General features: G+C 40.5%; 1 protein-coding gene across 4 annotated transcripts in view; it reads left to right on the top strand.

Annotated features, from left to right (window-relative positions):
- The first annotated feature begins 8,981 nt into the window (after positions 1 to 8,981).
- Positions 8,982 to 11,345, top strand: part of LOC124034737 (STAM-binding protein-like A) — a 34,715-nt gene continuing 32,351 nt past the window's right edge. For 2 of the 4 annotated variants that reach the window (XR_006838629.1, XM_046348245.1), the window contains exon 1: positions 8,982 to 9,207. The gene's annotated coding sequence lies outside the window, so the exon portion shown is untranslated. The remainder of the gene's footprint in view (positions 9,208 to 11,345) is intronic. The other 2 variants (XM_046348244.1, XM_046348243.1) reach the window with 2 other exon arrangements.

The raw sequence follows: 11,345 nt of genomic DNA, 5'->3' as shown, positions 1-11,345 counted from the left end.
GTGAGCAGGTGTCTCTGTCGACTACGGCCTGCGCCTACCGGCGACCTGCAGTCTGTGGCCGCTTCTCCAGTTATTTCCCCTCTACAAGTCTAGAGGATTTCTGTTATTCCCTGTTTGGACTTAAATAAACTCTGTTTCTATTAAGTCGCTTTTGGGTCCTCTTTCACCTGCATGACAGAAGGAACCGACCAAGGAATGGACCCAGCGACTTCAGACGCTCGTTACACTGCCGTCGAGATCCAAGGAGCCATGCTCGGCAGACACGAGCAGGAATTGTCCGCTGCTCGCCATGCCGTGGAGAACCTGGCCGCTCAGGTTTCCGACCTCTCTGGACAGTTCCAGAGTCTACGTCTCGTGCCACCTGTTACTTCCTGGCCTGCCGAGCCTCCAGAACCTAGGGTTAATAACCCACCTTGCTACTCCGGGCAGCCCACTGAGTGCCGCTCCTTTCTCACGCAGTGTGAGATTGTGTTCTCTCTCCAACCCAACACATACTCTAGAGAGAGAGCTCGGGTTGCTTACGTCATTTCACTCCTTACTGGCCGGGCTCGAGAATGGGGCACAGCTATCTGGGAGGCAAGGGCTGATTGCTCTAACAAATTCCAGAACTTTAAAGAGGAGATGATTCGGGTTTTTGACCGTTCAGTTTTTGGTGGGGAGGCTTCTAGGGCCCTGGCTTCCTTATGCCAAGGTGAACGGTCCATAACGGATTATTCCATTGAGTTTCGCACTCTTGCTGCCTCTAGTGAGTGGAACGAGCCGGCGCTGCTCGCTCGTTTTCTGGAGGGACTCCACGCAGTGGTTAAGGATGAGATTCTCTCCCGGGAGGTTCCTTCAGATGTGGACTCTTTGATTGCTCTCGCCATCCGCATAGAACGACGGGTAGATCTTCGTCACCGGGCTCGTGGAAGAGAGCTCGCATCAACGGTGTTTCCCTGCTCCGCATCGCAACCATCTCCCTCCTCTGGCTTTGAGACTGAGCCCATGCAGCTGGGAGGGATTCGCATCTCGAATAAGGAGAGGGAACGGAGGATCACCAACCGCCTGTGCCTCTATTGCGGAGTTGCTGGACATTTTGTTAATTCATGTCCAGTAAAAGCCAGAGCTCATCTGTAAGCGGAGGGCTACAGGTGAGCGCAACTACTCAAGTCTCTCCATCAAAGTCCTGTACTACTTTGTCGGTCCACCTACGCTGGACCGGTTCGGGTGCTACATGTAGTGCCTTGATAGACTCTGGGGCTGAGGGTTGTTTCATGGACGAAGCATGGGTTCGGAAACATGACATTCCTTTCAGAGAGTTAGATAAGCCTACGCCCATGTTCGCCTTAGATGGTAGTCATCTTCCCAGTATCAGATTTGAGACACTACCTTTAACCCTCACAGTATCTGGTAACCACAGTGAGACTATTTCTTTTTTGATTTTCCGTTCACCGTTTACACCTGTTGTTTTGGGTCATCCCTGGCTAGTATGTCATAATCCTTCTATTAATTGGTCTAGTAATTCTATCCTATCCTGGAACGTTTCTTGTCATGTGAAGTGTTTAATGTCTGCCATCCCTCCCGTTTCTTCTGTCCCTACTTCTCAGGAGGAACCTGGCGATTTGACAGGAGTGCCGGAGGAATATCATGATCTGCGCACGGTCTTCAGTCGGTCCCGAGCCAACTCCCTTCCTCCTCACCGGTCGTATGATTGTAGTATTGATCTCCTTCCGGGGACCACTCCTCCTCGAGGTAGACTATACTCTCTGTCGGCTCCCGAACGTAAGGCTCTCGAGGATTATTTGTCTGTGTCTCTTGACGCCGGTACCATAGTGCCTTCTTCTTCTCCGGCCGGGGCGGGGTTCTTTTTGTTAAGAAGAAGGACGGTACTCTGCGCCCCTGCGTGGATTATCGAGGGCTGAATGACATAACGGTTAAGAATCGTTATCCGCTTCCCTTATGTCATCAGCCTTCGAGATTCTGCAGGGAGCCAGGTGCTTTACTAAGTTGGACCTTCGTAACGCTTACCATCTCGTGCGCATCAGAGAGGGGGACGAGTGGAAAACGGCGTTTAACACTCCGTTAGGGCATTTTGAGTACCGGGTTCTGCCGTTCGGTCTCGCCAATGCGCCAGCTGTTTTTCAGGCATTAGTTAATGATGTTCTGAGAGACATGCTGAACATTTTTGTTTTTGTCTATCTTGACGATATCCTGATTTTTTCTCCGTCACTCGAGATTCATGTTCAGCACGTTCGACGTGTTCTACAGCGCCTTTTAGAGAATTGTCTCTACGTAAAGGCTGAGAAGTGCTCTTTTCATGTCTCCTCCGTTACTTTTCTCGGTTCCGTTATTTCCGCTGAAGGCATTCAGATGGATTCCGCTAAGGTCCAAGCTGTCAGTGATTGGCCCGTTCCAAGGTCACGTGTCGAGTTGCAGCGCTTTTTAGGTTTCGCTAATTTCTATCGGCGTTTCATTCGTAATTTCGGTCAAGTTGCTGCCCCTCTCACAGCTCTTACTTCTGTCAAGACGTGTTTTAAGTGGTCCGGTTCCGCCCAGGGAGCTTTTGATCTTCTAAAGGAACGTTTTACGTCCGCTCCTATCCTCGTTACTCCTGACGTCACTAGACAATTCATTGTCGAGGTTGACGCTTCAGAGGTAGGCGTGGGAGCCATTCTATCCCAGCGCTTCCAGTCTGACGATAAGGTTCATCCTTGCGCTTATTTTTCTCATCGCCTGTCGCCATCTGAGCGCAACTATGATGTGGGTAACCGTGAACTGCTCGCCATCCGCTTAGCCCTAGGCGAATGGCGACAGTGGTTGGAGGGCGACCGTTCCTTTTGTCGTTTGGACAGACCATAAGAACCTTGAGTACATCCGTTCTGCCAAACGACTTAATGCCCGTCAAGCTCGTTGGGCGTTGTTTTTCGCTCGTTTCGAGTTTGTGATTTCTTACCGTCCGGGTAGCAAGAACACCAAGCCTGATGCCTTATCCCGTCTGTTTAGTTCTTCTGTGGCTTCTACTGATCCCGAGGGGATTCTTCCTTATGGGCGTGTTGTTGGGTTATTCATGGCCTCCCGTTAGACGCCGTTTCAGACAGAGGCCCGCAATTCACGTCACAGTTTTGGAGGGAGTTCTGTCGTTTGATTGGTGCGTCCGTCAGTCTCTCTTCCGGGTTTCATCCCCAGTCTAACGGTCAAGCAGAGAGGGCCAATCAGACGATTGGTCGCATACTACGCAGCCTTTCTTTCAGAAACCCTGCGTCTTGGGCAGAACAGCTCCCCTGGGCAGAATACGCTCACAATTCGCTTCCTTCGTCTGCTACCGGGTTATCTCCGTTTCAGAGTAGTCTGGGTTACCAGCCTCCTCTGTTCTCATCCCAGCTTGCCGAGTCCAGCGTTCCCTCCGCTCAAGCGTTTGTCCAACGTTGTGAGCGCACCTGGAGGAGGGTGAGGTCTGCACTTTGCCGTTACAGGGCACAGACGGTGAGAGCCGCCAATAAACGCAGGATTAAGAGTCCAAGGTATTGTTGCGGCCAGAGAGTGTGGCTTTCCACTCGCAACCTTCCTCTTACGACAGCTTCTCGTAAGTTGACTCCGCGGTTCATTGGTCCGTTCCGTGTCTCCCAGGTCGTCAATCCTGTCGCTGTGCGACTGCTTCTTCCGCGACATCTTCGTCGCGTCCATCCTGTCTTCCATGTCTCCTGTGTTAAGCCCTTTCTTCGCACCCCCGTTCGTCTTCCCTCCCCCCTCCCGTCCTTGTCGAGAGCGCACCTATTTACAAGGTACATAAGATCATGGACATCAGTGGAGGTCACCTGGATTGGATTATAGATCTTTGGCAGGAAGAGATGGTTGTAGTCTCAGAGTTATGACAGATAACATCAGTGTTCCTCATTACATTGATTCTCAATCAATAGAGTCAGATGATGTCTATAACATTATTCTTATATTATGTATCGTTTACTCTGGTGTGTGATTGCAATCAGCATTCTTCTATATCATTCATTCTTCCTGATCTTCCTGTCTTAGCTCTTTTTTGTTGATCCTCGTTCCCCTCCTAGGTATTTGGTATTATTTATTTATTTATTCTTTTTTTAAATTATTTTTTATATCTTCCTCGAATTATTTAGTGATATTCCTTAGTCAATCCTCAGCCTCAGCAAGACACAATAAAGCTCATTATTACCTCTGGGTGATTCTGTCTGGATTGTCATTGGATGGGTCTCGTTATATTATCACATTCATTCTTACTTCTACTCTTCTATCACATTGGTGCAGTATTGGGTAAGATTCATTTCTTCAAGCTTTGGATTTCTACTTTACTGCCTTCAATAGATATAAACAGTTCTGTTTGCAGCATGTAGTCAACCTGTGGTTCTGTGTGTTTGTGGGTGATTGTTAGGGTGTAGTGACAGGGTTAGGGTTATAGTGACAGAGTTATAGTGACGAGATTTAGTTTGTAATAGATGAGTTCTCTAATAATGAAGAAGATTCTAATTTAGAATTAGGATCTGTAGTTGGAATAATGGTAACGTTAGTCCTCTTTGATTGATTAGTAAATGATAAAGCAGAGTGTTGAATATCAAACAGTTGCAGTTATAGCGTGAAATTAGTTGTTGATGGTGTTGATTATGCGTTCCCTCAAACGATTGATTATAAACAGATTGATTCTCGTTTGGTTGCAGTTATAAACATCAGATATATATTGATTACAATAACATAACAGTATACAGTAGTATATTCATAACTTATGCATTTGTGCAGTACAGTGATTAGTTACACTTTCACATTAGTGATGTCACATAGCAGTGATACAGTTGCAGTTATTATTTATTCATTAGTAGATTATTCAATAACGATGAATTATCAGTATTCGTTGAAATTAGTGCAGTATTAGTTCTTTGTACAGTTACAGATTATCAAATGATTGATGATGCAGTTAAATTATTGATATTCCTCAGTGACGATAGTTCCATAATTTGATAGCGTTACTCGTTACGATCAGATATTATTGATGATTCCTCTTTGATTGGTAGAATATAGTGGCGGTCTGCAGATTATGTAAAGCAGATTAGAGTTATGTTTATATGTCTTCTTAGCAAATGATACACTTATATCATCAGTTATAGATATAGATATTCTCAGTTTGATTCCATCAATGTTTGTGCAGCTCACTTTACTCTTGACATTGTTATTATTAAACCTCAGTTAGTATTTATTGCAACTGGTAACCATCATCCACGCAAATTCAGATGTTACCAATATTGTAGCCATTCATTCATCAACCTCATTCGACATTATCATATTCTCTATAGCAGTTGTTGATGGTGTTGTTTAGCGTTAGATATTATAACATCTTCTGCGATATGGCAGAACATCTTGGTGATGTTGCAGATATCATACAGTTCATGGATCAATGGTAAAGTTCCAATATTCACAGTAGTCCATTTATTGTAGTCATATATTCTGATTCCTGTTATCACAGCGGTTGTAAATACACTATTATTAATAATGGGTTTTGATTACCACCTATCAACAGTATCTCATTTAAACCGTTGGTAGCTATTGGAGATATTAATCAGATATTAAAGTTTCAACAACATTGATCATTAGTTTGGGCCTGATCAAAACAGTTTTGTATCGGGTGTTCATACGACCTCTTCAGTTCGTGATTCCATAATCATATTCATTCTTATAGAATGTTTGAATCTCATTTTTGTTATTCAAGAAGTTCTTACAGTGCTGCATTCACCACCTCAGATTATATCATTTGCATAAAACAGTGATGAACGTCATGTTTGTTTTTCATCAAATCCTATCGATATAAAGTAAATACTCATGACATCCTCTCTGATCGATGCTTCACAATAGATTTGATTGATGACGTCATAATCGAATAAACCACGTTCTTTGTGATATGAGTAGTACGAAAGTAATCGAAATTATTATCATCAGATAATAGCGATTTATTATATAACCTTCAATAACGATGTTATGATTCATTGATAGGTTGATATGATAAAGTACATCTTTGTTCGTATTCATTTGTTTCCAAAGCAGTATTATTGATTAGCGATTAAATAAAGTATGATAGTGATACAGGATCCTCTGCCATTCAGTTGATGTTTCTACCAGTTCATGTATAGTTCATCAATCGACAGAAGTATATTATTCAATTCAGAATCTGCCATTCAGTTCATATATGACATTCTTATAACTGATTGATATTTGTTTTGCGTATTCTTTTTGTGTGTATATCATTATTTGATCATAGACACATTCACGAGTATGATTGTTATATTAGTTACCTCATTAGTTTGCAGCCTCATAGTGCATATCTTATATTAGCATATATTGCAGTAGTATGCATCATGAGTGTACCATATCTTTTGTATATCTTTACAAATATTCTTCAATAGCTATCAAAGTAGTAGCATTCTTATAAGAACGCATACTGTTTCTACCATATTCAAAACGTCATAGTGCATCTTATTTATAATATATATACACAGTACAGTATACATTCATTTGCAGTTCGCCTCATTCATTACATATTCATTCCTGATTCCTGTCTGGCGGCGTCAGTATACATTAGTTAAAAAAACTCTCAAACATAGATACATTCCTACATCAGTTTAATAACATCAAATCAAGGAGTGATTCTCTCTGGTGTATATAGGGTAAAACCTATTCTCCTAGAATTATCATTCAGCAGCAGAAGTTTGTTCTCATCCTGGAATGGTGCAGTGTTCTGATTAGCAGCAGATGCTATCTCAGTTAAGAGCGCATCAGCATTACTCTTTGGTGTGTTAGATCATTCGGAAGGTGATGGCGCTCAATATCATCAGCAGCGCTGTGCAATATGATCATAAAACTTCTCATTCAGGAGTGCGACGCAGGTGATCAAAAACCAGATGATTTGGTGTCACGTCAGTGATAAAAATGTATTTCGTAAAAATTATCAGCGAGTGCAATAATCAGCAGTGTTTGGATTAGTTCTTCTAGCAGTTATCAGATAATATGTGACTACATTCAAGGTGTTTGCTGATGCTCATAAAGTGCGTTTTCAGATCGCAGTTCTACATCTGGAGATGATGATAAATAAATAAAAGATCATGAACGACGTCTTCCAGAACATCTTCCACGAGAACATCAACATAAAGCTCATTATCTGCTTCTCTTCCGACTGGTAATTCTACCCCCGACTGAGGAAGAAAATATTATACCGAGCTTGGATACAAAGTACAACGATAAGCTTTGATTAAAGTGAAGCTTCATTTGGTATGGTAGGGATCGAAAGACATTCCACCACCTAACGGCGACTCTAACATTTTATCATATTTTATTCACTGAAAGTGAAGATCTGATTGATTATACTAACTTTCGTGTTCAAAAGATAGAAGAAATACTTTTCCGTTGAACTTCATAAAGTAGCTCAAACGGTATATACAACATGTTTGGATGAAAATAACAGGAAAGTAACGAATATTAGCTATCAGTTTGAAGAAAAAGGACTGGGCTTAACATACGAAGGTGTGGTATTTTTGAAAGTTATCATCAAAGCGAAAATTTATAGATCTAGATGATCAGTTTATAGAAAATGAAAAATATGAAAAGAAAGTTGAATCATGATAATTCTTCATTAGTATCATCTTGGCGAAAGTTTAATCTTGGAAGAAAAGAGATATCATATTAAACCTGGTTGATGATGCATTAAATACATTATTTATTAGCAAAGGTGATTCAACTTCTTCAGTGTGTGCTCTCTGAAGGAAATTAGAAGATCAGATAAAAAGCTCAATAAAGCGATCATCATTCAGATCTTTATTCATTACGAGCGGAAAATCAAAGTGATTCTCATTCAACTATTAACCCAAGTATATTACAAAAATAGTATATTAAAGTAGTAATATATTATTGAATTAAAACTTAAAACTATGTTCTGGATAGTAGATCAATAACTTGTTTAAAATGATGTAAGTAGTATTATCAGTAGTAAATAGATGATGAAAAGTCCGATATGTATTGAGGATTCCATCAAATTATAAAGCATCACAAAGTGATGCAGATAAACATATCTTCCACCATTTGATGAAAGTAGTAGAATCAGAAGATGAAAAAGTGAAAAATGATCTAAATTAGAGTGCAGTAATCTTGACCGAAGGTAGCTCTCAAGAAAACTTCTAACAGCTACGGTGACTCAAGGTACTGAAGCTAATAACAGTCACTTTGAAAGCAAACTAGTTTTTATCAGATCAAGAAACGATGATCAGTGCAGAAAGAGGCGATCATCAGTATTCACCCCAAATATTATGATACAGAAAGCCTTAAAATATATATGATCTCTTTCTTTCATATAGCTACCGAAAAGATCTATTTATCAAGTTCACCTATCTTGGATTCATTTGTTATCTCAAACACATTGTTTAAACTAATATCTACTACCTGCCGTGAACTCCACAAACATCCAAAAATTGGATTCTGTTTCTCATCTTTTGTCAACTTTTCATTCTGAAATAAATCAGTCAGAGGTATTGATCATTCAGTTCAAAAATCATATTAATATCCATGACATTCATGATTTCCTTAGGTGTCTGAGGGTGATAGTTTGTTGTGATTTCCTTAGGTGCCTGAGGGTGATAGTTTGTTGTGATTTCCTTTCTGGTCCATAGAGGTACTTAAGATCGTATTAAAATCTCCCACCATAATAATAGAGTCTAGTGTTGCTTGTAGAGCTGATAGATTCTTATATATATTTTAGAAGCTTGGATCATCATTATTTGGACCATATAGGTTAATAAGCCATATCTGTTTATTGTCCAATAGCATATTTAAAATAATCCGTCTGCCAATTTGCACATTTCGATCAAAATTACTTTTAATTAATACCATCACATCAATGTTAATGCTTAGACAATCAATGGCATCAATAAATACAGACAACAACACCTTTCTTCTGTTACGTAGAGCACTTTTATTTTGCCGAAATTCCATGACCCGGAAGTAAAAATGTTGTGTTGCTGACGAGACGCTGGTGGAGATGCGGAAGTAGACGGTTATAACAATTAGCCACCTTGCTAGCTAATTATTTACTTAACTGAACATTTACTTGATAAAGACAACGATAAATAGGTCCTGAATTGAATGATATATCCTTTGATACGTATTTGTTGGTGAAACCTACATATTTCCTCGCTCAACCAGGAGGGAATTTGAAAACAATCGAACGTAAGTTAGTTTTGCTAAGCTACTAGCTAGTGTTATAACTGCTGGCACATCAATATTGACCCTGCAATTCATGTTTTTTCATTATAGATGATGGTGAAACATGTCCATCTAGCATACATCAAATGTCCGGGTAACGTCACATCGGTCATGGCTGGCTAGCTAGCTAGTTGCCCATAGAGGTTCACTTCAAATCGGTCATGGCTAGCTAGCCTCCCAAACATATTATATGGATTGAGAAGTTGGCCAGCTACAGATTCATCATGCTCAGACGTTTTCTGTTGGCTAGATAGTCCAACATTCTGGAGAAAAAACACAAATGTTTATGCACAAAATACTTAATATACATAATAACTTAATTGTGGAAACTTTATAACAATGTGTGTTATCAGGGAGAGGCTTTATGGCCACGCCTGTTGTCCGTGGGTCGCACAGGTAGAGTTTAGTCTCTACTTTAATCAAATGTAAGAAACATTTCGCTGCTTAAGACCGATTTGACCCGGTCGGTCACATATTTAAATGATTGTCCATATAAGGCTGAAACATATATTTAGATATCTGAAGGTTTTTTTTTCTGCATAGAAATGTCTTTGGTGGCCGCCTAAGTGTTTCTTTTCGGGCCACCTATGTCCAAAAATAATGTGTATATATATATATATATAAATATTACTTTTATGGATGGACCTAAAGTATGTAGAAAAGATAGTGGACCTATGTACACTACCGTTCAAAAGTTTGGGGTCACTGAGAAATGTCCTTGTTTATAATTATTATTATTTTTTTAAATGATGTCCTTTAAAATAACATCAAATTGATCAGAAATACAGTGTAGACATTGTTTTCAATAAGATCATCTTTGATAACTAACAAACACCTAAATCAAAGCTAGACAGTCAGGTGAGAATATACAATAAAACTAATTATACATTCAGGAGTGTTTTTGTCATGGCGGGGGCCCCCATTGATTTTGTTATGATGTTTGAGTCACTTGTATGGTATTAGCAGGCAAAATGTGTAGAATTGAAGGGAATTTGCTATAGAATGGCACATTGTTCTCTCAGCCTCATAGCAAAATGTGTAGAATTGTTCTGCAGTGACGGGAGCTGTGGCTGGACTGCTCCCCCTCTGGAGATGTGCCCCTCTGCACCATGTTAAGTTGTGGCTGCTGCTTTTTGTTGCATCCAACTAACATCACTCCACCGTATTCCAGACCATGCCTGACCAGTGTAGTGTACACTGTGACCAGATCTTCAGGCCATTTCTCAGTGAGGCCACTGCTTCACGTGCATCACCGCTGAGGTTAGAGTCTAGATGAACTTGGTCATTGATACCACTGGTACTTCCTGTCCTCCCTGGATGAGTGGTGCAGGTTGTGGAGGGTCTCTTGAAAACATCTGGATTTCCAGACTTTTTTGGGGTGTTATTAAATAGATCACAACATTTCCTTTACAACTTTGAAAAGAATTGTGCGGCCATCCTCAATTCAAGTCAGTCCTCCATTAAATCAATTGTTTGTCGTTCTCTTAGCAACCTACTGTCTCAACCTGACTCTCCTTGAGTAGTCCAACAAGATGCTGCTCTGAGGGCAATCCCTTTGCAATTCTATTATAAAGACTTTTCCTACAAGCCCAAAACGTTGCTGGCAAGCAACTTAAATGTGGTGACAACATTAGAAAAAAGAATTGCATAGCAGTCTTGTGTTGGTCAATAAAAGGATGAGGAATACGCTCTATATGTAGTGTGATTTAGTGACCTTTACCATTTCAATCAAACAACACTGAAAAACACAATACAGTGTGTGTTTGGGACTTTTACCATTGAAACCATTGAAACTGCTGTAAACTGTTGGTGTACTTGTTCACCAGGAAAGGTCTAACAGTAATTCGTCCAGACCTTAAGGAGAATATACGACACACAAAGGGCCCGTTTCCTGGTCACAGGTTAGGCATTAAAGGTTGACCCACGGATTTGCTTTCATGGAGGACAGGCATGAATTGTGAGGATGACCACACAATTTGTTTTCATAATGAGCCAAATCTACTGGTTTTCTGACACAAGTTGATAAACAAAAGTCATCTATTTAATAAACACAAGAGACCAGCAAAATGGATAAGAGTGTAGTAGGAACAGCGGCATCTAGT

This window comes from Oncorhynchus gorbuscha, linkage group LG04 (assembly GCF_021184085.1).
Source record: "Oncorhynchus gorbuscha isolate QuinsamMale2020 ecotype Even-year linkage group LG04, OgorEven_v1.0, whole genome shotgun sequence".
NCBI lineage: Eukaryota > Metazoa > Chordata > Actinopteri > Salmoniformes > Salmonidae > Oncorhynchus > Oncorhynchus gorbuscha.
The sequence above is the reverse complement of the archived record's forward strand: the minus strand, read 5'-3'. Positions and strand labels throughout refer to the sequence as shown.